Below are 11446 nucleotides of genomic sequence, written 5' to 3'. Positions count from 1 at the left end.
CTGTCACCTCCTCCTGAACGCCCCAGTGCCCACGAGGCCGAGTCTGGGAACTGCGCTTCCCCGGAGCCGTGGCGCATGTCACCTGCCATGAAGGTGTACCTGCAACCACTAGGTGGGAGGAAGGGGCGCTGCGGGCCCCCAGGGGTGAGCATGGGCTACAACTACTCTGGACGCTCCCTCCAGGCGCCCCTTCAGCACTGCAGGCAGCAGGGACCCAGTGAAATCCCTCCTCCACACCAGATTTCCTGTCAGTATCAGCCTCCTCAGGCGATTCAGCCAACCTCTGACCCTTCCTTTGAATCCCCCTATTAAAATGCCTCCTGAGCCGCAGTCAGAGGGGACAGGCACATCAATAACAACCACCCCACATTCAGAACCAGTGGCAAACAGCTTCTTTCTTATCCTGAAGTCAGCTGAGAAAATGTATCCTCCAAAGTCCTGGAAGAAGGGGGGAATCACAGGAAGCCACGTGCACCCTCAGCTCAGACACCCCTCTGCTCCCACCACCTGACAAGCAGTTGCCATCCACCCCATGGATGTGTGAAGCAGAGGGGCCGGCCATGCCCAGTGCCTGGGGGGTGTGGTTTGCCGGAAGCCGGCCTTGGAGGGCCACAAGCAGCTCATTCGTTGTGACCAGTCTTGACTGTTGGATTTGGGACCAGGGTGGTGTCTTGTACGGAGCCCTCCTGGGTGGCCTGACGCTGGGCCCCATGCTGGACATGGTGTCCTGTGGGGAAGGTCCTTGGTGAAACTGTTGCCTCTGGTCACTCCGGCCATGAGTGTGGTGAAAACAGCCCTGGGCGCTGCTCTCTGCTGATTTTGACAGCAAAACAGAAGAATATCAGGAAACAACTACCCGCTTTCAAACAAAGAGGAAAAGAAAAGCAGCAACACCGGGGCTGCCTCCGGGGCCCCATCTGTGTTTGTCAGGACCAATGGGGCTGAGGGATGAACAGCCCCAGGCTCGGAGGCCTCACCTGTAAAAGTTGAGGTAGCACCCACAAAAGTGTGCATGTTCCTGGTTGGGAGCTGTCCTGAGCTGCTTCCCTGCAAACATATTCCAGAACCCACTTTCCTAGCCCTGTGGGTGACTTCAGAGACATCCCCAGTAGGGACGGGAGCAGGAGGGAGAGGGGGGATGGAAGCTGCTCCCAGACTCAACTAAGAAGGTGGCCTGGACCCGGGGGTTCCACTTGCTGCCCTGAGAATGCCTGGTCAGGGGCCTCTGTCCCTGGGGAGTCCAAATGTCACCTGACCCCGCCCCGGGGAGAGACGAATCCTTTTTGGGTCAGCCAGCCCCTCATGCCATGCACTCACCTCCCGTGCTCTCCGCCGTTTCTCTCCCTGACCCTCGTGACACAATTTCCTCCTGCTCTCCAAGTTGCCCCGCTCTGTCTCCCAACTGCACTTTCTCTGTCTCGTGTTCCATCTTGTTTCCCTCTCACTGTGCTGCTCAGGGTAATGAATCACAGCGTGGACTCCTCCAGTGACTCCGAGCACCAGTCAAGAGGGAAGGAGGGCTGCCACCTTGCCGGCAGGGAGGAAAGTCAGGGCTCTTCCCTGGACTCAACCCCCTTGCTCAACCTGTCACAGTGATGAGGGGAGGAATCAGCACACTGAGCGGGGAGGACATGGCTGAGGTTGCTGGCTCTGTGCCCGGCCTCAGTCCATGGCTTTGCAGTAGAAGTTTCAGGCATCCACCTGTCTTCTCTGCATCAGTTGATCCCGCAAACTGGTCAAAAGAACACCTGTACCTCTATGTTTACTGAAGCACTATTTACAATAAGAAAAACCAGGAAACAACCCACATGCCCAAAAATAGATGACTGAATTAAGAAGATGTGGTCTAGATACACAATGGAATACTATTCAGCAATCAAAAAAGATAAACTCATGCCATTCGCAGCAATGTGGATGGAGCTAGAAGGAATTATGCTCAGTGAAATAAGCCAGAAGGAAAAAGAAAAATATCAGATGGTTTCACTTATGGGAGGAATATAGGGGAAACAAATAAACATCAGGGGGAAAAATAATAATAGTACAAAACACAACAAAACCAAAACAAACAGACAATGATAAACCAGAGACATCCTGCAGGGCAGGAGGAGGAAGAGGGATCAGAGGGAGGGAGGGAGGAGCACAGGGGACTGAGGTGATGGGGCACGGGTGCATTGGGGAAGGAAACTCTATGGGAACTACACCTGGGTGGGGGAAGCAAATATTGTTTAAAAATGAACAACGATGTAAAAAATAAAAAGTACTTGCAAGGCAAAGTGAGGATCTCCAACCTCCAGGTGCACAGCTTCATGGTGTGGAGAGTTTTCTTTCCCTCAAACGCTTTCAGTTTGAGGGAAGAAATAAACATACATTTCTGAAAATGCGCAATTTGAATACCCCATCTCCTACAAATCCACGTCTCCCCAGAGAAGTGACCGGCACAGGTGCCCTTTCCCCCAGGCACCCTCGCTCACCTGCGCATTGTGGTTCACATTTAGGGCAGCAGATTGAGCTTTACCCCGTCAGCTCCCACTCCTTGGAGTGACTCCCAGGGTGATGAGGTGGGACAGGCTTGCTCAGAAATTTGAAATTTCTGACTTGAATGGAAATCCATGAAGTGCAAAACTCCACTTTGGATTCTGTGCCAGCATTTGGCAAAGAGTCCCAGGAAAGCCAGGGTCTCCCAGCATCTTTCTATTTCTGTGCTTGCCCTCTTCCCTGGTGTGGAAGCCGGCATGCGGCTAGTCCCTGGAGCTAGGCAAGCTTCTAGAAGTTCTAATGGGTAGCAAGAAAATATATACTTGCCGGACACTGGGGAAACATCTCTTGGCCAATCCCCTCAAAAATGGCATGGGGTGGGGGTGCTGTGGATTGCAACCCTGGTTTATACAAGAAAAAGCTGAAACTTGGAGAAGCTGAATCCCTTGTGGAGGAGATAGAGTCCGGAGTGTTACTTCAAGAACTTCAACTGGCTGTTTGGCAGCAAAACCTGGAGCTTAACCACTCTTTATCAGGCTATTTCCATAAACACCGACCCAATAAGTTATAATGGTGAGGAGGGAAGGGCCAGTTAGCAGAAAGTAAGAAAAATGCCAATTGCCATGGAAATTAATCATGCCAAGAATAATCACCAACATATTTTTTATAATAAATTTTATTTTTATATTCCCTATACAATTGCAACCCCCTTATTTTGACCCCAATCCCTCCCCCCCCCACCCTCTACCCCCCATAGAGTGTCTCTGGTTCATAGTTTTTTGTTGATTTTGATTTTCACTTTCTTATAGTTATTCATTTTCCTGGTCCCTTATTTAAGTTTTCTAGATTCCTGCTATGAGTGAGACCATCCGGTATTTTTCTTTTTCTTTCTGGCTTATTTTGCTGAGCATGATCCCTTCCAGCGCCATCCATGTTGCTGCAAATTGCATGTGTTTATCTTTTTTGAATGCTGAGTAATATTCCATGGTGTATATGTACCACATCTTCTTGATCCAGTCATCTATTTTTGGGCATTTGGGTTGTTTCCAAAGCTTAGCTATTGTAAACAGTGCTGCTATAAACATAGGGGTGCAGGTGCTCTTTGGAATTGATGTTTCTGTGTCCTTTGGGTAAATACCTAGGAGTGGAATTGCTGGATCATATGGAAGCTCTATGTTTAGTAGGTCCAGAAATCTCCACACAGCTCTCCATAGTGGTTGGACCAGTTTGCACTCCCACCAGCAGTGCAGGAGAGTTCCTTTTTCTCCACACCCTCGCCAACATTTGTTGTTGCTAGTTTTTTTAATATGTGCCATTCTCACTGGTGTAAGATGGTATCTCATGGTAGTTTTGATTTGCATTTCCCTGATTACAAGTGACGTTGAACATTTTTTCATATGCCTGTTGGCCATTTGCATTTCTTCTTCAGAGAAGTTTCTTTTTAGCTCTTCTGACCATTTTTTGATTGGATTATTTTCTTTGTTGTTGAGTCTCATCAGCTCTTTGCAGATTTTTGTGATCAGTCCTTTATCATTAGTGTTGTGTGCAAAAATGTTCTCCCAGTTGGATAATCACCAACATTTCTTGAGCACTCACTGGTGTCTGGCACCGTCCTGAAGCTTTGCCAGGGAGCGCTTAGTAGCCCTGAGAGAGAGCGCTGTGCGTCTTTAGAATCCTAATCATGATTTTTTCTTTTTGCAGAAACTGAGGCACAGAGGAAGGAAGTGATGGGGGTCACACAAGGAGTGAGTCTCAGGATGCAGAGTAAGTGTGACAAGAGCAGGATGCACCTGCCCCTCCCCATGGGGACCAGAGTGGACCCTAGCAGAGAACTTCGGGGTGCTTTCTAGCACACCTCGGCTTCTGGGGTTTGTCAGAACCATCCTTGGAACAGGATTTGGTACCTGGCCTCACCTCTTTCCTGTGGGACACAGGAGGCTCTGGAGGATGTGCATCCTGGGGCACCCCCCCACCACCACCACCACCAAGCACTCACCAGACCAGAGGCATTGGTGCCAAGGGCTTCTTCTGTCCTACTGAGAGTGAAGAACGCTCGCCTCTGATAAGTACAAAGAGCAAGCAAATTTAGTCAGTTTATGCAAAACACAAAATGGCATCTGCCATCTGGAAAAATACACCAAAGCCGGGAGCCGTCAAGCCTCTTTCAAGATTTTGGCATATAAATTCCACTTTTTTTAAGTCTAAAAAGTCCACATGAATTTCCAGTTTCGGTAAATGCAACCCCCATCCCCTTCTCTCTTGCTGGTGTTCCCTCGCCCCCAAACACACTGCCCTGGGTTTAAAAAGCTATGTGTATATAAATACATATAAATGATATATAAATGTATAATATAATCATATAAATGTATATATAACTAGACATTAATTACATAATTAACATTATAATTTAATTCTAAAATTAATATTTTATTGCTAATAGTTTCTATGTTTTACATTATATAATGTATCTTCTATTATACATGTTATATAAGTTAATAAATATAATCTAATTTTACATATAAATGTATGTCCTTTTTCCTTGCAGTGGTTCAAAGATCTCTAAGAATACGGTTTCTAAAAAGATCATTTTTTAAAAATCTTTCATAATTATCATCTTTCTTACATTTAAAACGGTTTAGACAGTACCTCAGGAGAAAAATCCTGCACTGTCAAAATATTCAAAAGGATGTGAAACAATGGTACTTCATTAAAAAGGAAATAAGAAGTAATGAAGAAAAAAATGAAGAAAATGAAGCAAAAAATAAAGTGGCCTAGACAGACATGCCTGCCCTGCACAGTCTCTGGACTCAGGAAGCCAGCAGGTCAGGGACCATCAGTTGGCTCCAATTTGTGGGTCGATGCTGCTGTCCTCTTTCCAACCACCACATGCTGGAGTGCCTCCATGGGCACTGGTTTCTAGGGGTTCAAGATAGATGAGAGGCTTGGCTGTGGCAGCAAGTGTGTGGGCAGGACAGACAGGGTGTCCATCAGATGGGGTGAAAGCAAGAAAGACACTGGCAACCTGAGGTGACTTCACATCTCTAAAAGGTCAAAAAAACTCTAAAGACTAATCAAAGAAACAAGAAAAAAAACCAAGGCCATAGGTCTAGAGAACAGAGGGGTGGTTAGCACAAGGGAGAGGGGGGCCTGGGAACACGGGGGGCTGGGATCAAGAAGTGAACGTTCCTATTTATAATGAAAGTCACGGCACATGGGGCGCAGCTCGAGGCCGCCCACAGGGGTCACTACGACTGTAAATGGGAGAAATCACTGAGAACATCTGGGACACACGCTGATGGTGGGGATGACTTCACATGAGGCAAACGCCGATCATGCTGCTGTTCCCCTCAAACAAAAACAACCTGCAGATCAATTACACTGCAATGAAGGCGGAGTTAGGTGAGATGGACCAACCTGACCTGGACAGTCACTGAAGGCAGGAGAAGGGATGCGAAGAAACACAACCCAGACCGAGGCTGAGCTTATACATGACTGGCGTGTGGGAGGCCGCAGCAGCCAGAAACAGCACAGGGGACGAGACCCGGACCAAGGGCTGGACGGCACCAAGGATAAGGCTAGTGGCCCCTCGGGCGGCACCTCACAGCCATGCACTCGTGTGGGAGCTTCTTTACCTTTGAGAAAACCGGGGTCCAGACAGGTCAGCTCACACTGCAAGAGTCCAAGACAGGGTGTGATGTCAGTGTGCGCTCCTGTGACCACTGGGTTTCTCTGCCTGGGGACACGCACTCAGCCCGGATGGAAGGATGGAGTCAGGAGACTCTCGAGGGTCCCTGGTGTGGAACAGCAGGTGACTCCCATGCAATGCATGACTCTGTCTCCATGTCCTCTATTTTATCATTGAAGTGTTTCAAAGGCTACTGGGAAAAAAGGATTGACCCTTGGTTAATGAAGAAAACTTGGTTCTCAGTAACAGATGAGATGATGAGGCTGGCGGGGGAGCAAAACAGGCCCAATGCTCTTCAAATCGGTCTGCCTGTTTCTCAGTTATCTTGTCTCAAGCCAACCCCCTTCCAAGGCTGAGAATGACTCCCAGGCTTGGGCCTTTGGGAGTAGGGGAGGGTTTGTGGGGCAGGGAAGATGGGGTGAATTGCAGCTCTCACCCCCAGGCCTGATCTGCTCACAGCACCAGGAGTTCCTCTCCTTTTCTGCCCCCTCTCATCCCCTCTTAGCAGCTCCTGGTGATAGGATATCTTCCTTGTTGTATTTAACATGAACATTCTCTTGAATGTTTCTTTACCCTCAGACTTTGGGCAACCTGCAGAGGTTTCCTAGAAGCTGGCACAGCACATGTAGTTACCTCAATTGAAAGAGGCCCCCGACCTCCATTAAAATCCTACTGTATCACTTTTTAGCTGTGTGACCATGGAAAATTTATTTAATGTCTGTAGGTCTCAGTTTCCCTGTCTGTAAAATGCAAGATGTTTGATAGGAGGTTTGGACTGGCACAAGACATGGTCATAATTAGGTGATGATGTGATGGTGACGCCAGTGATGGTGAAGATGATGGTGGTGATGATGTGATGATGATGATGGTGATGATGGTGAAGATGGTGATGGTGATGATGTGGTAATATCACTGAGACTTAACCTCTAGGCCACCAGGGAGCCCCATGTGATGAGGATGTTGATGATTATCAACAACGGTAACACCATCACCTCACACAAGTTTTGGCATAACACTCCTGACACTTCCTAACACTCCTGAAAGTTGCCACATTGCTACAGAAATAATGTGACGTAACCTCAGCTATATGGTTGAAATGACTTTCAACTCCAGGTTGCCCAGGAGCTTGGAGCTACCACAGAACCCCCTTCGGGCCAGTATTTTGAGTGTCCCATACACCAGTTTGGAAGTAATCTGCTTGCTTGCCCTTCAGCTCGCCCTGTCAGAGTCAGCTAATGCAAAGCGACAAGAGAGGATCTAATGAATGAGAAGGAGTTAGAGTCTGGGGTAAAAAAAAAAAAAAAGAGCCTTGTTCTTCAGAGAATGCACAATGTTAAGCGTAGCATGTTCAATCGTGCGTGTCAAATAATAGACTAATTAAGGATCTTCATCCATTTTTTTTCACATCTCATTTTTGTTGGTCTTTCAAAGATGCATTTTCAAATTAGCTCATAGCTCTCTAAAGAAGTACCAAGAGAGAAAGAGAAAGAAAAGAGGAAGCTTGTCTATCAGAGAAGCAAAAGACAGATCAAGGTAGAAGAAAATACCCAGGAACAGAGGCGGAGGCTGTACAGAGATGAGGGGAAGTTTTATAATGGTGGCAGCAACTTCCCGAATAATGGAATTTAATAACATATAATCAACCATGATCCAAGGGAACTTGATTCAATCCCACTAATTGTTTGAGCCAGTGCTATGAAGGCAAAGTTTACGGTGCCAGCGCACTGAGAATGCCCTGAACGCCATGGGGAGACAATTGTTCCCAGCTGCCCACCTCTCACACCCAGAGGGCACGACATTCCTGCCCTGCAAACACCAGGCTGAATCTCCAACTTTCTGCAACAATGCTAGTTCTAGGACGCGAAAGTCAAAGAAATGTAATTTTTGCAATCAACAAACTATTGTGCAAAGCAGAGACCAGAGGGGTAACGAGATAGAAAGCCTCCAATTAGGTTATAAAGAATAATAACCAATATGCTTTCATGCTAATGCCAAAAAGTACAAAAACCTATAATAAATCTAATTGAGCACATGATCATAAGCACTGTTTTCTACCTACACCGCTCTGCTATATTAAGGTAGATTCCAAATAGAGAAACACTATTTTTTTCATTGTTATTGAAAGGGGGGCTTTTTTTTTCTTTTTAATTTGGATTATTTTATCGGTATCAGAAAAAATGGGAAGGTATAATTAAGAAAAAATGGTTTTCTCTGCCATTACTGATTGATTATATCTAAGCATAAAAACTGAAGAAACTGGAGCAATTATCTGCATAATTCAGGTCTCCCCAAATTAGAGGTTTCTAATAAAAACATTGTTTTTGCCTGAATTATTAAGATAATAGCCTTTGTTTCCACTTTATCTTGTGAGTGTGGACCAGCCTATTGATGCAAACTCTTTTGTTATCACTTAAAGGGCCTTTTAGGTTTTCTGACCATGAAGTGGATCAGGTCTCGGCACCTACACTTTAACAGATCTCAAAAACACACTAAAATTCTACAGCACTTTCTGCAGAGTTGGTACTAAAATGACAAAAGCCTAAACAATCAACAACAACAAAAAATGTGAACAGTGAGTGTTACCTTTCCCTTCCCCAAAAGATCCGTGAAATCTTGGATACATTTGGGGGCAGGAGAGGGAGGGAAATACCCCAGTAAAAGGAGAGTCTAAAAACAGGAAAATTACTACTGCGGCTCGGCCACGGCGGCTAATAAAGAGAACATGGTTAAAAGAGATTAAGGTTCAAACGGAGGTCAGAAAAGAGGCTGATTGAGGAAAACTGTCATGTCCGCTTAAGTGAAACAGTTTCCCCCGAATCAGTCTTAGGTTGAAAAATTGCACTGTTGGGGTTAATAAAGAGGCCGGGCATTTGTTTGGACTGAGACTTCAATTAAAATGTTATTTGGAGCAGCCAGAGCTAATGTGTTGCTTAGAGGTAAACTGAACAGCCTTTTAAGAGGATGGGGGAAAAAGAAGTCTAAGAAGGAAAAAAAGACCACCTAATCTGTCAAAGACCCTGAATAACTGGCAGGAAGAATTGTGTCTGCTGGCCCGGGGCCCACTCTGCAGCGGGCATTCTTCGGGCTCGTGACATCATCGCAAACAGCTGAGGGCCCGGAGTGTCGCGCTGGGCGAGGAACCCGCAGCTCAGCTGAGCCTTCTTTGAGACAAAGAAAAAAATCCGGTTGGTGTCCTGTGCCAAAGCTTGTTGTTTTAATGTCACTAAAAGGGTGGGCCTGAGGACGCTGGGTCTTCGTCTGGTGACTCTTCTCTCCAGACAAAATCGATGAATGCAGTTCATTGAATTTCTCGGGCCACACCAATTCGCCCACAGTCAGACAAAACCACCAAAGTTGGCTTTCATTTCACTGCTTTGGGGGGGCGAAAATGCCCCCAAATGAGCCCCTGTGCCCCTCATCCTCTCTGTCCTCTGTTCCACAAAGTCCGTTACCACGTTGAGTCTGGCCAACCCTGTGCCAGGCTCAGCCTTCCTGAGGCTGTGGTTGGGGGTGGGGCCCATGGCAGGATAGACAAACCCAGCCTGGTGGACTGATGGGAGCCAGGGAAAGGGTGTGGGGCTGGGTCACACGCTTTTTCTCTCCATTTCTTAGCTGACCCCATGAACAGCGTCAATGGGGAGACCTCATTATCAGTCACGGGGGTGCTGAGGAAGCGGGTCAGTGGCAGATATAAAATATGCAGTGTTCTGTGGGGGAGTCTGGGCTCTGCTTGTGGAGAACAGCGTGACGCCCGCAGAGAAGTGGGATGGTTGAAACAGTGTGGATGCAAACAAAGCAATGGACTTGTACAGGGGTCCAGAGCCAGCAATGGCCCTTGGGACAGGGAAAGGAACTGAGTCCTGGGGAGAAAAGGCAGGACACAGATTGCACACACACACACATACTCGTGCACACACACGTGTTTGTGCACACACAGCCCAGAGAAGAGTCTATTTTCCTGCTTAGTGACTTGGTGCCATTCAATTTTTCAAACCAACTTCCTGCACTAGAGAAGATGGACTTGATTCAACTGACCCCCCCCCCCAAAAAAAACTATTTCCCTTATTCAAACTGAAAAAGGTAAATTTGAGAGCATGAATTCCCCTCTCCCCAACACCCCAAATTAAAACAGGGTAAGGCTAACAGAAGTGCCCCATCTTCAGAATCCACTCTAAGAAGCCTGCTGGGTTGGAGAGAAAGGGGTAGTCAGTGCCTTCGACCCAAGACCTGCAGAGCAGGAGGCAGAGTGGGAACAACCACACTTTGTAAAGAAAATGCCAACAATGAGTTGCCGCAGAGGGAACACAGAGCAGCAAGCTGGGAAGTAACAGCACCATGAGGCTGAGTCTGTCCAAGTCCTAGCAGAATCTGCCAGGCCCAGATTGACTTCATTAGTCATTTAGAAGTACATAGATCACACAAAAATTACCCTCCTCCTCACTGAGAAATAGTTGATCATCAGAATAAATAGAAACTGATTAGAACACCAATTCTTCAAAGCATAAATATTTCATTCACCAACCAGTTGCAATTTTGCCCATGGCAATTAAGAAGAAAGTATGCAATACAGCCACACAAAAGGTGCGACCGTCACCAATTCAACAGGGAATTGGGTTGGCTATGGAGCGTAGTGGGTATAGGGTGAACGTGGAGACCATGCAGCCACAGACGCAGCCGAGGAAGGCGGGAAGAAGCAGCAGAGGCCTGTTCCCTGCCCAAGGGGCTGCCTGACCCCGTCCACAGTGCTCATTCAGCAAATATTTGTCAGGAACTTTCTAGAACTTTCTAGATGTCTGGCACCATGTGGGGACTGTACCGGACAGCCACAGCCTAGTCACCAACCCTGATTCCCTTCTGTCTGCTCTGTCCCTTACTGGCTGAACCTGATTCCGAGTCCTTGCTGCTGAATTTCTATTTAGTTCTTGGGTATCAAATGCACTTAAGTACCAGCTCTATAGGGAGGGACTTTGTTTTTTCATGCCTCATCCCCAACATCTATGTCACATTAAGGCCCTAAAGAATCTGTGTTGGCTGAATAAGACTTGAGTTCAGGTAACTTGATCACATTGATGATGATGATCAAAGAAAACGATGGGGGCTGGGGCCTGTGGGACTAGGGTCTCCCCTCCCAGGCAAGAGGGGGGCTTTTCCTGAGCCAGTGATGTTTCAGTTGGACCCTGGAAAACGAACGGAGTTTGTATGGAGGGAGTCAGGAGAGCTTTGGAAGAGAGGCAGCAGCTTGTATAAAAAGGTGCACCATGTTGAAATAACAGGAAATAATGGGAG

This window comes from Talpa occidentalis, unplaced genomic scaffold (genome assembly GCF_014898055.3).
Source record: "Talpa occidentalis isolate TD23 unplaced genomic scaffold, MPIMG_talOcc4v2.1 talOcc4.8, whole genome shotgun sequence".
NCBI classification, from domain to species: Eukaryota; Metazoa; Chordata; class Mammalia; order Eulipotyphla; family Talpidae; genus Talpa; species Talpa occidentalis.
This window is presented reverse-complemented; position numbering follows the sequence as displayed.